General features: G+C 41.0%; 1 protein-coding gene across 3 annotated transcripts in view; it reads left to right on the forward strand.

Moving 5' to 3' along the window:
* Positions 1-558: 558 nt before the first annotated feature.
* LOC124619445 (glutathione S-transferase-like) overlaps positions 559-12,259 on the forward strand; it is a 71,337-nt gene continuing 59,636 nt past the window's right edge. The window contains exon 1 of one of the 3 annotated variants that reach the window (XM_047145837.1): positions 559-627. The gene's annotated coding sequence lies outside the window, so the exon portion shown is untranslated. Of the gene's footprint in view, positions 628-8,309; positions 8,528-12,259 lie in introns of those variants that run through there. The other 2 variants (XM_047145854.1, XM_047145844.1) reach the window with 2 other exon arrangements.

A 12,259-nucleotide genomic window follows, 5' to 3' on the forward strand; every position in this document is an offset into this window, starting at 1 on the left:
GTACAGATGTTCACGGTCGTGCTGTGCACTGCAGACTAAAATGCTGATTTCAGTATCTGTCATTTTCTTTCCTATGTTAGATTTCACAATTGGCAGACGAGCGCGAATACAAATTATATAACATAGAATAAAACGAGACACTAAATTTGAAATCGCCAGTGTATAATAAATATTTAACAGATACACATTATGTTGATAAGCATTTTCAACTTCTCTCGATGTAATGAATAGTCCATTAAATTTCCGCAACATTAAATTTAATGGACACATTATGTTGTTCTTCATATTCACTTCTTTCGCTTTTAGTAGCAGGTATGACGTCAAACTTCAGTTGCTTAAGTACATTAATGTATCATTTTTGAGAATCTCGCATCAGATTAGCTTTTGATTACGGACATCAATACATAACGCAGTTTCATATACATTTTATACATCTTCTAACATTCTGAAATCAACTACGCATTTACCGGTGAAAAACTGCTCTGGATATGGTTGCTGCGGTGTGGCGTATGGAGGGGCACCCCAAGGCCAAATAAATAAATGAGTAGACTTCTCTGGAAGCGTTCGTCCAGTGTGTGCATAGCTTCGCAGCGTAGAGCATTGGTGCTGTTGCTGTTGTATTCGAAGGTCTGTATTACGCAATAATCTGTGTTGTATGACTGTTCTGTGTACATACAATGACAGTTGAGGATATACTTCCATAAATTGAATCCAGTCTTTCTACACTTTCCACTACAAATCCATTTCATTGCGTATGCCAGTAACCGTAAGTTCTTCGATAACTTATAATGCACTTTCACGTTATAATATTAATGACGACTGGAAACGAAATTTATGACATAAAGCAGTTAACAATGTGTTCCTGGAATATCATTATAATTATGATCGCGCGGTATAGCGGTGGCGACTTATCCATGTAGCACGTGTTACGGGCCCCGCAGCTGAACTGCCCAGTACATTGGGCGGAAATTAACTGATGACAGTTTTGAATTGAAAACAGTACTTTTTTGTATTATGTATGCATGGCTGTTCAGCATTTCAAGCACTACATGTAATAGGTCATTTACATAAAATAGTGCGTGTTTTGAAATGTTTTGGCGTATGATACTTTAGTTCATCATATTTCTCGTGTAACAAATAGGCACAAGAATTTTATTTGCAAGTTGTGTTCCACTCTGGTCTGCCGTTCATTATTTGAAATTGTATCACAACATTGTCAACAGAAATGGTTCGCTAATCATTGTTAAGAAAGCGCACCTAAAAACCGTTGATGTATCATCGCGTCAAACGAATTAGGCTTAAGCGAAACAAAATAGCTGCCAAGTTTGGCGACTTGTTTTTGAAAGTTAGTGCTGATGCAGCTCATTTAGAGCTATTTTTACGTTCCTTCACGTCTTTTCCACTAATTGTACATCCACTACCGGATGTTTCAACACATTTCTGCAAAAGTTTTCACGGGTGATTAATATGTAACCTAGTGTGCTTTTTGCAAGGAACATAGAATAAAGCTTTTTGTTTCCCGCCGCTATCATAGTGTTAGGTTTTAAGTTATTATCAGTATCGAGAAATTTATAAAAGACAGCACGTCTTTTCCATTAATTTGATGTTCATCCGCTACCATATGTTTCAACATATTTCCGCAAAAATTTTCATCCAAGCTTTAATGTTGAACCTAGTGTGACTGTTTCCCGCAGAATGTCGCAGTGTTAGGTTTTAATTTATTATATCAGTATCGAGAAATCTATAAAAGACAGTATCTGCTGCGACGGAGAACAGTCAGTTCCGCTTTGTGGTAATTTGAGCGACGATAAAAACCTTGAACAGCGGTTAATCCCCTCTTTCCACTTAGCGAAAAGCAAAAGTAAGAACGTCCTGGTCAGAGCCCGTATATACACTGTCTTAAGTAAGTAGTGATGTAAAATTTTGTTTGTTTTATGATGGAAGTACGTATTATTCATAAAAGTTAGGCCGAATAAAGTATTGTGACTTGACAGTGCTAGTTCGGCTACAATTAACGTGCCCTAAAATTGTCGTCTTCCACAGCATGTACATGAATATCCTGTGCGTCATAAATACAGTGCTGAATATTTGCAATACGGCCGTTTTCTGTATAAATATCTTCGTTTGTATGTTTTGTCGTATCAAGGTTACTAATAAATAGATTTTCACGTGGATGTATGAGTGCTGAAATCCCTCTGTGTGTGTGTGTGTGTGTCCCATGATAAGGCGTTTTCTCGTATTCTTTCTGTTCGTATAAAGACTAACTGCCCGAAAACCACCTTGAATCTGATTAAGAGGACCAACTTGAAACGACCTGGAGAACTTTTTTACGTCACTGTATAAAAAATTTCTTATTCGAGAGAGGAACAAATGTGGGATGACATTTAACTATTCACTCATCTAAATTCCTTGCTTTGTTAACGAAGCAAATGAACGTCAAATTTTGAATAATATTTCTTATGTTGCTCAGATAATGATTCAAAAGTCAAAATGGATAACATCTACTGAAATAAAATGTTATTAAACGTTACGTTCATATATTATATGTAAGTAAAGGCAGTTATATTTTTTAAAAAATTAAGCAAACTGGACCCCAGATTCGTAAATACACGGTGTACATGAAGTCCGGAAACGCTTTCGATTATTTATTGCACAAGATCGAAACACTGCACAGATATCATACATATCTCATTTTGAAGAGAAACCCAGAAAGTTTTTTTCGATGTAACCGCCACGGCGTAGTTTGGTAATTTGCCGATAGTCAGCGCTAGTCGCAACTCGCAAACATGGCGAGTCCAGGTGCGGAGAAGTGAGCCCAAAACAATGTGGCGCACTGTTTTCGGTGCATAGTCATACTTTCTTATTAAAATAGCGGTTATATCTCTTTGTGACGTCATAGACAGACAAATCATTTGTCTCGGACTATACTGAAAATGAGCCGCGGTTCTTGATCATTTGTACCTCCTGATTTTTAAAACGGAATCTCTGCAGGTGTTCTTTTGTAGTAACTTCAGTCTCGTTGGTTTTTACGTGGTAGATACTTTCAAACATTTTCACTTGAGCTTAAAAGCTGTTTTTTTTCTCACTTAATCCATTGGCAGCGATGGTTGACACTTCCGAGACTACATTCTAGGGCGTTGCATGTCGAACCACACGGAGCAAGGTGGTTCGGTGGTGCCGGCACTGAAGCTCAGCGTGTTCGCTAGGGACTGTCCACCTTCTGTAGTAAAAAACTGAGTGAAGTTCTCATCGACAGAATTTGATAGCTGTCGTGCTAGATAAGCAAAGAAACACTAGCGACATGACGACCAAGAAACAGATAAAAAAATTGGTTAGTACACTGGACTCGCATTCGGGAGAACGACGATTCAAATCGCGGTCTGCCCATCCACATTTAGGTTTTCCGTTAGTCGCTAAAGGCAAATGCAGAGTTCGGGGCACGGCATATATGATCCCTAATCCGAACTTGTATTCCGTCGCTAAAGACGTCGTCGTCAACGGGACGCTAAACTCTACCTTTCTTTACTTTTTTGTCGAACCGCTGGCCCTCTTGTTGCATACATAGTTGGTACGCTGTTGATACTGCTTATCCTCTCTGTTTTGATTCTGAGCTTCTGATAGGCACTGAGTAGGCATTCATTTTTTAACTTAGTTAACAGGCTTAACTGTGTACTGGAACATTAAATTATATTTATTCAGTTTCACTTTTTAGTAGTCATTACGTTTTTCAGAAATTGTTTGTTTTAATTACATCATAAAATTCATAACAAGAAAGTTCCGAATTAATTTTAACATTTAGCAAATGTTTAACAGTAGATTTTGAAAGTCTGCCCCTTTCTGCAGACCAGTTGTTCCCGATAATTGAAAAAAAAAAAAAAGCTCTCAGCTAGAGCAGGCGGTCCGCAGCTCGTGGTCGTGTGGTAGCGTTCTCGCTTCCCACGCCCGGGTTCCCGGGTTCGATTCCCGGCGGGGTCAGGGATTTTCTCTACCTCGTGATGACTGGGTGTTGTGTGCTGTGCTTAGGTTAGTTAGGTTTAAGTAGTTCTAAGTTCTAGGGGACTGATGACCATAGATGTTAAGTCCCATAGTGCTCAGAGCCCCCTAGAGCAGGCGCCCCAGGCAAATACAGCACACTTCAGATTCCTGTTAGTCCCGTCTTTGGATTTAAAAAATTCTTTAATCTTTGGTGAAGGAGTACCATTAATAACACTCTTTTGTTTTCACGTGGTCGTAAGCATCACCTTTCCCTTTATTTATTTTGCAGTACACAGTGTACAATAAACACGTTCATTATTACTGTCAAAGCACAAACTCAAAAATTTGTATTCCTGTTGCAGGTTAACATGAAACGCGCACTTCGTTTGCCCATTGCCCAACGATGAGACCAAAAACCAGTAGATATAAAATGGTGGAAAACGTGTAGAAAAGTCACTCCGCATGAGAAAACAAAATGAACACATTGCCCTTGTTGTGTTGCCGAATGACAGAATTTGTGGCGGAGCCCATCGAATCACCGCCACGACCGCGTCTAAAAACGCAATGTCGAACATACAGCGCTAAAATTTTAAAAAAAAAGAAAAAGAAATTTAAAAAAATCCCCGCTGGCCATAGAATTCTCAAACCCTGAACATTTTACCACCCCGGGCATTACTCGGACAGCACTAAAAACCAACACTATCCGGAATAATCACGGACGTGTGGTAACACTATCACTAGGAAAGATACGACATTTATTTACAACACTTGAAATATGTACAGAAATGTGTTATAATTTTATTGGATGGGCTTAGAAACGTTTACAGTTATGATGTACATCTCATCTTCATGTCTCATCCTCATCGGTTTCTGGTGAATAGTTGACTGTGGTTCAAAACCACAACTCTAGTCTTATTCCTCACAACACTGCTATGCACGGAGCAGCTGTTGAGTTTGCAGAAAACTTTAAAGGCTGGCGGAAGAAGTGAACCGATGGCGGTGACATCAAGCAAAGAACATAACTGTAGACCGAAACGTCATATGTTGTGTCTACAGCACTAGAATGTTAGGCTCTCCGCACACAGAAATATTCTGAAGCAACTCGTCGCCGACGTGAGCTGGTAAAGTGTCAGCAGCGAATCGCTTCCTGTGTAGTTAAAATATGACAAGTCAGACGGAGCCACTGCTGAGTGACATACCAGTTGATAGCTTACAGCGCGTTGCCAATCAGTTGCCGGCGACTCGGTCCCCCGCATTGCCAAGCGATTTGAGTTGCGCCGTGTCCTCGCACACAGCTCTGTATTAGTTTCATTTAAAGATGAAAGAGCAGGTTGTGAACATTACGTTTCTCCGGAAAGTCGAAAAACCTCCCATTTTATACAATTACAAGCTCCCGGGCTACTGCAGGAGAGATTTGACAGAGAAAGTGGGGTAGTGAAGTGGGAAAAGAATTTCAAAAATGGCTCTGAGCACTATGGGACTTAACATCTGAGGTCATCAGTCCCCTAGAACTTAGAATTACTTAAACCTAACTAACCTAAGGACATCACACACATCCATGCCCGAGGCAGGATTCGAACCTGCGACCGTAGCAGTCTCGCGGTGCCAGACTCAAGCGCCTAGAACCGCTCGGCCAAAACGGCCGGCGAAAAGAATTTCATATTACATGTGTAGTGTACTGTTTATCTATTGCTTAAAATAAAATTATCGGTACATCAATGAAGCAATGTACAAACAATTGTAAATTATACCGATAATATTCTTTTGTATGACTCAGCTTCTGTCATTCCATTAAACTTCATTGTCAAGTGGAAACGGACAGTTCAAAATGTTCAAATGTGTGTGAAATCTTATGGGACTTAACAGTCCCTAAACTTAGCCGGCCGGAGAGGCCGAGCGGTTCTAGGCGCTACACTCCGGAGCAGCGCGACCGCTACGGTCGCAGACTCGAATCCTGCCTCGGGCATGGATGTGTGTGATGTCCTTAGGTTAGTTAGGTTTAAGTAGTTCTAAGTTCTAGGGGACTGATGACCTCAGAAGTTAAGTCCCATAGTGCTCAGAGCCATTTGAACCCTAAGCTTACACACTACTTAACCTAAATTATCCTAAGGACAAACACACACACACACCCTTGCCCGAGGGAGAACTCGAACCTCCGCCGGGACCAGCCGGGATACGAACAGTGAAAAGCTACAAATCTCCGATACGTGTAAATACAAAAGTGTTAACATACAAATAATTTAACGAGCACAAACAACTATCACCACAATTCTGTGTATATTAATCTCAGGATATTTGGCTTTGAAAAGAAAAGGAACGATCTGTTATGGCGGGAAGAAGTCAGCTGCCCTAAATCACTGTAGCATTGGTTGTTCCTTCTATAAAAAACTACGAATTTCGAATCTGCCTGTTACAGCTCCTTGGCGGCTACAAACTGCCTGCAGTTTATATTTCTTTGGATCTCCGGAGGAATCCAGAATTTTCGTTGTTTTTTTTTATTCCTGTGTAATAATAATAGAGGATCGCTTCTTCCTCTGAGCTCGAATATGAACTCGACATGCCCAGTCTAACCAAAAGAGGATCGGGTGCGACAAACAATACTCCCTCTTCTTCACTCTTGCACACGGCAACTACGATTTCTCATTTCTGAGTTGCAAGTTAGTCGGCAAGCAGTTGCCGATGTTGATGGCCGATGGTTGCGTTGCTTTCCAGTCTCCCCGAGTGCAGGCTTCACGGCAGTCGTTGAGACAGGCCCTGCCTAGTGTATATAGAGCGGCTTCCCGGTGGAATGCACAGACGTTAACTATATCGACTTATCGGTGTTGGTTGCATCCAGTAACCATGCTGCTGCAGTTGCTCGTGCGTGTGCTTAACGGTACTTTCAAAAGCGCCGTCACGATAAGAATGGTTTTCGTCGCCGGGAGCAACAACTACTTCGGGAAACCGGCAACCTTCGTCCGGAAGTGATGGACAGAAATCGTCTAAGGACTAGACATTCTCCACAGAGGACGCGATTCATGAAACCGTTCACCAATCACTTCTGCGAAGAACCCATGATATTGCAAGACAATTCCAGATAGCTCAAAGGTTGGTTGTGAAAGTATTGCACGATGAAGAGTTGCATTTGCATTATTACATGTTAATAGCAACAGCCAAAAGGCCGCATTCGAAGAGTGCAATTTTGTGAATGCCTTTTGAACCAAGTGCAAGACAACGAACATTTTGTAAATAACGTGATATGTACGGATGAGACGGCCGTTGTGGCCGAGCGGTTCTAGGTGCTTCAGTCCGGAACCGCGCTGCTGCTATGGTCGCAGGTTCGAATCCTGCCTCGGGCATGGATGTGTGTGCTATCCTTAGGTTAGTTAGGTTTAAGTAGTTCTAAGTCTAGGAGACTGATGACCTCAGAAGTTAAGTCCATAGTGCTCAGAGCCATTTGAGCCATTTTGTTCTAGTCTCCACGTTACCCAGGGGAGCTTCATGCACTAGATCTTTATTTCTGAGGACACATAAACGAACATGTTTATAGTGATCCACACGACCTAAAAAGCTCGCGTGCATGCTGCTTCGGCAATGGTAGATAGAGGCGTGTTACCATGTAACACACGTCTTAGGTAACATACGTACGTATGACCCAGCGAGTGGTGAAGTGTTTGCTAATGAATACGGTCCTGAATTGGGATGAGGAATCGCATGCCGATTGTCCCGAGCGGCATTTTTTCGTCGTCCTGTATAATGTATTTGTAATTTGAACTTCCTGAGAGTATAATAGTCCTCTGATACCCTAAACAATTTGCGAATTTTTTGTGGAAAAGGACAACATTCCTCGCCCTGCAGATTGAAATGACAACAAATTTTCGGTGCTTACACAATGCCGGCTGGCCATTGCTGCTATTAGGTAGCACCGCTGTCAAATCTGATCGTCCCCTGTTTCGTTACATTGTTTCTGTTACATTGTCTTGACCATATGGTACGCGCGCATTTCCCCCACTCCCCTACTCCTCTACTCGCGAGCAAGAGCCTGAGCTGGCGCCAGTCAACGCCACCTAGGTGGCGTTCCGCCAGTGCTCATTCTCACATCAAAACCAGTGAGTTGCTAAACTCTGAACTATAGTTTGTGAGTGGCGCTGCTATTGACCTCATACTGTAACGGAGCAGTAAATCAATCAGCAGTCACGAAACTTACGCAGCAAAAACCTCCCTTGCGTGCGAATTGCTATAATAGCTCCATTTACTTTTCTTGGTAACTCAAACTGAATAAGTAGTTTTAGCTCACTTGTTACCGTCGAAACAGTACATTTAATTGCTATACGAAAACTATGTAACACGATTTGAAGAGGTGCGTTGTGATGCTTCCGTATTCAAATTTCATTGGATAGCGAACAGCCAATAACAACTCAGTATACGCCCTACCGGCGCCGGAAGTGGACAGCGAGCCTGAAATACCAACGCGATCAGTAAACACGTAGTCGCAGCAGAAGCGGTGTTTCAGTGGCGTCTAACTTTGTGTCTATAAAGCACATACCTTCCTAGGAATACAGCGTGCTGTAAGGTCTGTATTTAATTCTTTCCTCCCAGGGCCAAATTATTGTTGCAGCGTTCATCGCTGAAACAAGCAAGTCCATTATAAAAATGTGTAAAAGTTGCATGACAATGAAAAAAAGTGACCGTTCTTCGTCGCTCATCCCTCATTTTTTCGAACAATGGAATTTAAAAGCGAAACTCCTCTGCCTTTAGTGTATTTCTCAGTGGATAAGCTAGCTGACTCGCACTATATAGCGGATTTCAAACTGTCGCGAAACTTCCTGACGTAGCCACAAAATGTTTTTTAGAATGAATATTTTTCTTTGAAGCGCGTTTAGGAAATTTCGCGGCAGCCTACCCCGCCATACCTTCCTAGCAATTCTACACGAGCAATGCGCAAAATACAGTTTGGAAATTACGGTCCACAGAATTGAAAGCTGTGGCGGCGCGTCATGAGTCGTTTCGTTTGTTTTAATTATTTCAAAATATCGTTTCTTCGAAATTAAAATGAACTAAAAAAAGGAATTCTTCGCACAACTTTAACCAGTGTCATATATGGCAATTGTCATTGCTGTCTTTCTTGTGTTTAATGTGATGAAAATAAGTTTCAACCCTTTAACTAAGAAATTGGAAGTTATAAAATATTCTCAAGTCTGAGCAAAAATGTACTCAAAATTACATCCAGACTTGTCACACCATAAAAACTAAATTTTATAGGTATTCTAAAGATCTGAATTGCATGAGAATTTTGTACTGATTGACATCTCTGGAGGACGACGATGATGATCCCTCTCGCTCCCTTTTAACCCGTAAATTAGCAAAGTGCTTGAGAATGTACGTCGCACATAATACGGCACATTGTGCTAAGAATACAGTATGTTGCAGTGTAGAATTGCCACCGAATATTGATTCTTATGATGTTAATGATTGGAAGTAGGGTCTGTGGTATGGTAACTAACTTCTGAAATTGTGATCCCCAAAAGGAGCAAACACACAGGACGAAGTTGCTGAATAAATAGAAATATGTAATATCGTCTATAACGCCTCATTTTTTTCAGTGGAAGTTCGTATCTAATATGCTCACCAATAAACTGAGAACTTCATTTTACTTTACGTTCTAATGTCGTTGTCGAATTTTTACTGTCTTGTTTTCTGTTTCTGTGTTAAGTAGTTGACTGTTGACAGAGCATTGATTATTTTACTGGAAGAAGTCAATTATCTTTCTCACAGTATGAAATCAAGGTATATGTCCAACAATAGATTGTTTGACGTTAGTGAACCGCAAGTACTCGATAAATAGATTTTCACATTATGCGTAATAAGTACACGTTCCTGCTTTGCACGGTGCCTGATAATTACCAAGTCTGCGTTTATTTTCTCACATGTGTTCCTAAATGATTGAATTTTTCAGTAATTTGTCAGCCTGTTTCGGCTCTGGCACAAGTTGTTGGCTAGTTGCCTGTGGCTAAATGCGACGCAGTGCGTAGTAACAGTAAATATGCGTGCTTCAAACCGACGATGGCTGCGCGCGTGGGAGGACTGAGTTCATACTTGTCGAGCAGTTTAATCTCTGTGCATGTTAAGACCAGTATCAGTTGCAAAGCGATTTAGAAAAGATTGCTGTATGGTGTGGCGGGTGGCAGTTGACGCTAAATAACGAAAAGTGTGAGGTGATCCACATTAGTTGCAAAAGAAATCCGCTGGAATTCGATTACTCGATAAATAGTACAATTCTCAAGGCTGTCAATTCAACAAAGTACCTGGGTGTAAAAATTACGAACAACTTCAGTTGGAAAGATCACATAGATAATATTGTGGGGAAGGCGATCCAAAGGTTGCGTTTCATTGGCAGGACACTTAGAAGATGCAACGAGTCCACTAAAGAGACAGCTTACACCACACTCGTTCGTCCTCTGTTAGAATATTGCTGCGCGGTGTGGGATCCTTACCAGGTGGGATTGACGGAGGACATCGAAAGGGTGCAAAAAAGGGCAGCTCGTTTTGTATTATCACGTAATAGGGGAGAGAGTGTGGCAGATATGATACGCGAGTTGGGATGGAAGTCATTAAAGCAAAGACGTTTTTCGTCGCGGCGAGATCTATTTACGATATTTCAGTCACCAACTTTTCTCTTCCGAATGCGAAAATATTTTGTCGAGCCCAACCTACATAAGTAGGAATGATCATCAAAATAAAATAAGAGAAATCAGAGCTCGAACAGAAAGGTTTAGGTGTTCGTTTTTCCCGTGCGCTGTTCAGGAGGGGAATGGTAGAGAGATAGTTTGATTGTGTGGTTCGATGAACCCCCTGCCAAGCACTTAAATGTGAATTGCAGAGTAATCATGTAGATGTAGATGAAGTGGTTATACAAGTAGTAAAAGATCACCCCACTTTAATTTCGGTCGGCCGGCCGGAGTGGCCGTGCGGTTCTAGGCGCTGCAGTCTGGAGCCGAGCGACCGCTACGGTCGCAGGTTCGAATCCTGCCTCGGGCATGGATGTGTGTGATGTCCTTAGGTTAGTTAGGTTTAATTAGTTCTAAGTTCTAGGGGACTGATGACCTTAGAAGTTAAGTCCCATAGTGCTCAGAGCCATTTGAACCATTTAATTTCGGTCGGAACGGCGTTCCGGCATCTCCAGGGAATTTTTATTGGACTCACTGGAACAAGTCTGCGTCGGAGATTTTAAATAATACGCATGTATGCAATGTAACTATAATTTGCCTCTGCACCGTCACCAGTGAGCACGACAATGGGTGACCAATGTGATTGGATGGGCAGGTGCTTGGGGGCGAGGTACTGTGTGTGTGTGTGTGTGTAAAAATTTGCTGCAGGTAATATTGTTTACATTAAATCTTGTAGTTTTTTGTTATTATCGTAAGAAATTGTATTTTAAAAACATGAATTTCGGAACAGGATTTTGTTAAAAAATTGTTTTTCATTTCTGGACAGAAAAATAAAGGACAAAATGGAACAGATCAAAAAAGACGTTCTGAACTCCTGATCTTAGACATTATACTGTTTTGTAGAAGAAATTAGTCGAATTAGGATCACCGATTTGTGATTATGTATGCAAATATCTAGGTACAGTGAACAAAGTTTTAACATGAAATCGCGTAAAACTACAAGCTGCTTACCACAAAATAATTTTGCAGACCATAAAAAATACCGTGTAATTTAATACATTTTACTTTCATTTGAAAGGAAACAAAAATCCTTTAAGACGAGGAGACTTCGCTTCTCGAATGAATAAATAGGCCTACATCTGTGGCCAGGAGGTAACACAGATGTTGTCACTTAATACTTTTTTTCCGTTAGACCGAACGAAGTACATATTGGTTTCTATAATATAAAACTTTTTCAGAGTTACAGCTTGTTTGGGTACTGCCATTGTCTAAAAAGTTCGTTTCGTCATATTGGAATTCGTGATGGGTGTTCGAAATGTGTAATTTTTTTTTTATTTTTTCAAAATCGTCTCGTTCTTTTTCTGTTTTTAAATCTCTACTTATTTCTTTAAATAATAAATAGACTGAGTCACGAGAAAGGTCGTGTAGAAAGTTTTTGTAAATATTTCGTGGAAATTGGCTGCACTATGATGAATTTAGGTCTGCCACCGCTGTGGAAATGGTGACATTGCCATCTAGCTGTGCAGACGCCTCAACTCTAGGCAACAGAACTTGAGCAGAATCCGAGCCGGGCCTGATGATGGTTTGGAGGTAAAATGCATGTGTCTCAACCGAAAGGTCGCGGGATCGAATCCTGG

This window comes from Schistocerca americana, chromosome 1 (genome assembly GCF_021461395.2).
Source record: "Schistocerca americana isolate TAMUIC-IGC-003095 chromosome 1, iqSchAmer2.1, whole genome shotgun sequence".
Taxonomy (NCBI): Eukaryota; Metazoa; Arthropoda; class Insecta; order Orthoptera; family Acrididae; genus Schistocerca; species Schistocerca americana.